The following is a 4,206-nucleotide window of genomic DNA, read 5'->3' as shown; positions in this document are numbered from 1 at the left end:
GGATAAGTACTTGATAGAATTATAAGGATTAAATGAACTAAAATGCAAAAGCACATCCCTCCATATCTGGCTCTTGTTTAGAAAGAATTCAATAAAGTAGACATGAACATAAACGGTAGGAATATTTAATGTTGATTTACAAAGGGTCAAACATAAAATAGTATACCTTTTTCAATATTTTCTAGGGTTTAAAAATGAAAATAAATATTTAAGGTACTCTCAATGCAGGACTTTTCAAACTTTTTCACTAAAATACCCTAGTTTGGATTCTAAAAGAGTTTGTTGACATGCCAAAAAAGATAAATTTCTTTAAAGTATTCTATTGAACAGTTATGCAATGTTTGCATAAATATATGAGTGTCTGTTATTACTAATTGAGTACACTTCACAACTCATATATGTAACATTATGTAATATTTGCACATATGTGAGTTATATATAACTCATATGTATGAGTTATGAAAGATATTCAATTAGGAATAATAGACACTCTTAAAATAGTGGCCTGAACATATCAGAGTTTTTTGAAAATAGGAATTCTAGATATGAACAGTCTAGCATTCCATGACAACTCAGTAGGATTGCTAGAATTAGCAAATAAAAATACAAGACTCTGGGGATGATAGAGTAGACATACTATTATTTCCTCTTCTTCACACTCAGTACAACTAAAATCCTTGGGCATTATATATAAAATAAACACAAGCAGATCCAAAAATCACACTACTGGGTATATATATCCAAAGAAAATATAATCAATGTGTCAAAGAGAGATCTGCACTCCCACGTTTATTGCAGCATTGTTCACCACAGCTAAGACACAGAAGCAACTTACATGTCCTCCATCAGATGAATGAATAAAGAAAATGTGGTAATACCCTCAGTGGAATACTATATTCAGCCTTTAAAATGGAGGAAATTCTGTCATTCTGAACAACACGGATGACTCTGGAAGACATTACGTTAAGTGAAATAAGCCAGGCACAGAAAGATAAATACCTCATGATCTCACTCATACGTGGAATCAAAAAAATCAAAGTCACAAAAGTAGAAAGTAGAATGGTGGTTACCAGGGCCTGGGAGTGAAGGAAATGGAGAGATGTTGGTTAAAGGACACAAAATTTTAGTTAGATAAGAGATGGAAGCTGAAGAGCTACTTTGTAGACCATATCAACAATAGTTCATAAAAATGTATTCTTGAAAATAGTGAAATAAGTAGATTTTAAGTGTTCTCAACCAAAAAATAACTATGTGACATAATATATGTTAATTAGCTCAATAGCCATTCTACAATGTATACATATTTCAAAATAACAGATTGTATATGGTAAATAGATACAATTTTGTCAATTAAAAAAATTAAATTAAAAAAATGAATAAGTAAATAGGTATAAGGAGACCTCAAAAGGCAGAGAGAAGAAGGCAGATCAGCTAGGGACGTTGGGACTTTAAAATCAATGCTGTAGTGAGTTCCTTGAGTTTTCTTTTGGCCTCATATATCCTAGATTGGGGAAGCCAGTAGCCCTGAAATGGCAATAGAGATAGATTTCTTTGTTATAACGTTTCCTCAAAATCCTCGTCCCTCTAGTCAAAGGCACAGGAAGGTGACTGCCTAGCAAGACAGAAAACTTTTAGGCAATATCTATTCTACTACAGCCAAACACAACCAAAAAAATATAGCTCCTCCATACTCATACCAGCAAACGCCTTGTGGGGAACCTACACTTCTATCCTGTTAAGGCTGCAATGAGGCATTCTGACATCCCACAGAGTGGTGTCAGAAAAGCAGTAACAAGCCCTCTTTCTGCCATGGTGCCAGTCGGGAGCTGGTTTCACCATGATCCAGCAGTAATGAGGTGTTCTGCCCCCCCTCACTGGGGTGGTGTTAGCGGAGGTTTTCCCCACCACTTAATGGTACTGAGGCCACCCCTAACCCCATGGTGTCATGGAGGCCATGTGGAGAGCAGGAACAAGGCATTCCTTCCCTTCCCTGAAAGAGTCATGTCAGCAAAGCCCTAGTGGGGAGACTAAGCTCCAGTCCAGCCTGGGAGTAGCAATGAGGCCTTCCCCATCTCAAATGTTAGAGGCTAAGTGGAAAACATAGACTTTCAGCCCCTACCTATTAGTAATGGGAAGCAGTCCACTTCATTCACTGGAGTGGTGTTAGAGGAAGCTGAATAAAACACTAGATCAAAATATGATTCCATCTTTAACATTATACTCAGCATGTCCAGGTTTCAACAGACAATCACTCATCATACAAACAGGAAGATCTTAAACTGAATTTAAAAAGATAATAAACAATTAGCAAAACCAAAACAATGCTGCCATTAGATGATCAAAGATTTAAAAGTAGCCATCATAAAAATGTTTCAATGAGAAATTATGAAAATGCTTCAAACAAATGAAAAAAATAGAAAGTCTCAGCAAAAAAAGAAGATAAAAAGAACCAAATTTAAATTTCAGAAGGAAGAATACAATAACTGAAATGCAAAATCCACTAGATGGATTCAACAGCAGAATAGACAGAAGGAAAAAAATTAGTGAAATTAAAGATAGAATAGTAACAATTAAAATATGTGAAAAACAGAGAGACAACAGAGAAGATGGAGTTAAAAAGAATTAGAATAAATAATAGGTGCAAGTTTCCCAAATTTGACAAAAGGCATAAACCTGGCCAAGTGTGGTGGCTCACACCTGTAATTCCAGCACTTTGGGAGGCTGAGGCAGGTGTACCACCTGAGGTCAAGAGTTCGAGACCATCCTGACCTACATGGCGAAACCCTATCTCTACTAAAAGTGCAAAAATTGGCCAAGCATGGTGGCACACAAATGTAATCCCAGCTACTCAAGAGGCTGAGGTTGCAGTGAGCTGAGATCATGCCACTGCACTCCAGTCCAGGCAGCAAAGTGAGACTCCATCTAAAAAAGACATAAACCTATAGTGTCAAGAAGCTTACTGAGCCCCAAATAGTATAAATCTAAAGAAATCTGTGACAAGACATCTTGTAATCAAACTTCAGAAAATTAAGATCAAAATTTTTTTTTTCTAAATCAATTCAGAGAGAAACAACACATTACCTACAGAAAAAATCAATTCAAGTGACAGTGAATTTCTCATCAGAAATCCTGGAGATCAGAGGAAGTAGCAGAACATTTTTCAAGTGCTTAAGAGAAATAATTTCCAAAATATATCCTTCAGGATTGTAGGGATCTCAAGACAATCTGAATTGAAAGAAGCTAAGAAAATTGGTTGCCAGCTGACCTACCTTAAGTGAATGATTCAAGGAAACTCTAAACAGAAAATAAGTGAGAAAATAAGAAATCTTGGGAGAGTAGAGGGACCCTAGATGCAGCCAGAAGGAACATCTTCTGCCAAGAGACTGGCACATTGGGAAGACTGACACACTCTGAGCAGAACTTTTAGAGGGATGGCATTGAGAGTAGGCAGAGGGAAGACACAGGAGCTAGGCTGAAAGGGAAGAAAACTGAGTACCCTACACTGTGCTGCTGATCACCAGGATTGGTTTCTAGCCATCAGAAAATCATGGTGAATGGGTGAGTTGAACAGACAAGGAGTGGCCTGTGCTCACCATCAACCTCTGGAATCCTAGTGGCAAGAGGCCCCATGACTGCCATGGACACTTGAGTTGGCAGGGAGAGCTGCTTAGAGTGGTGAAAGGGGCATGGTTTGGAGGCCCAGAGGGTTTGGTATGGGAGTGTCTACAGTGGAGCACAAACAGGGACACCAATCCCCCAACACTCACCATGCTCTCCTAGGAGACTTTAGCCTTAGGGTGACTGTTGGACCTTGACACATGAGTGGGAATGGATCCTGCTACCACCTTCCCAACAAACCACTTTGGTTGGCACCACCCATCAGAGTATCATGGCTAGTGGACTGGGAACACTTTGGCCCTTCCAGCACAACAAGTTTCTAATGTCAAGGGGCTAGAGAGCAAAGCCAGAGGCCTGGTACCAGCCTCCCAGAGCTACAGCACCTAGTCCAGGAGTGCTGAGCCAAGTGTTGGCCCCCTAAAATCTTCCAGAAATGAAGCTAGCCAACTGACCCTATTTTATGTCACAATCAAACCCCAAGGTCATCAAAGAAGATAAAAGCAAAAACACTCATCCATAGGACAGCAACTTCAAACATTGAAGAAACACCAGTCCACACTGATGAAGAAGAACCAGCACTAGAACTCT

This window comes from Papio anubis, unplaced genomic scaffold, assembly GCF_008728515.1.
Source record: "Papio anubis isolate 15944 unplaced genomic scaffold, Panubis1.0 scaffold252, whole genome shotgun sequence".
Taxonomy (NCBI): domain Eukaryota; kingdom Metazoa; phylum Chordata; class Mammalia; order Primates; family Cercopithecidae; genus Papio; species Papio anubis.
Note: the sequence above shows the minus strand (reverse complement) of the source record.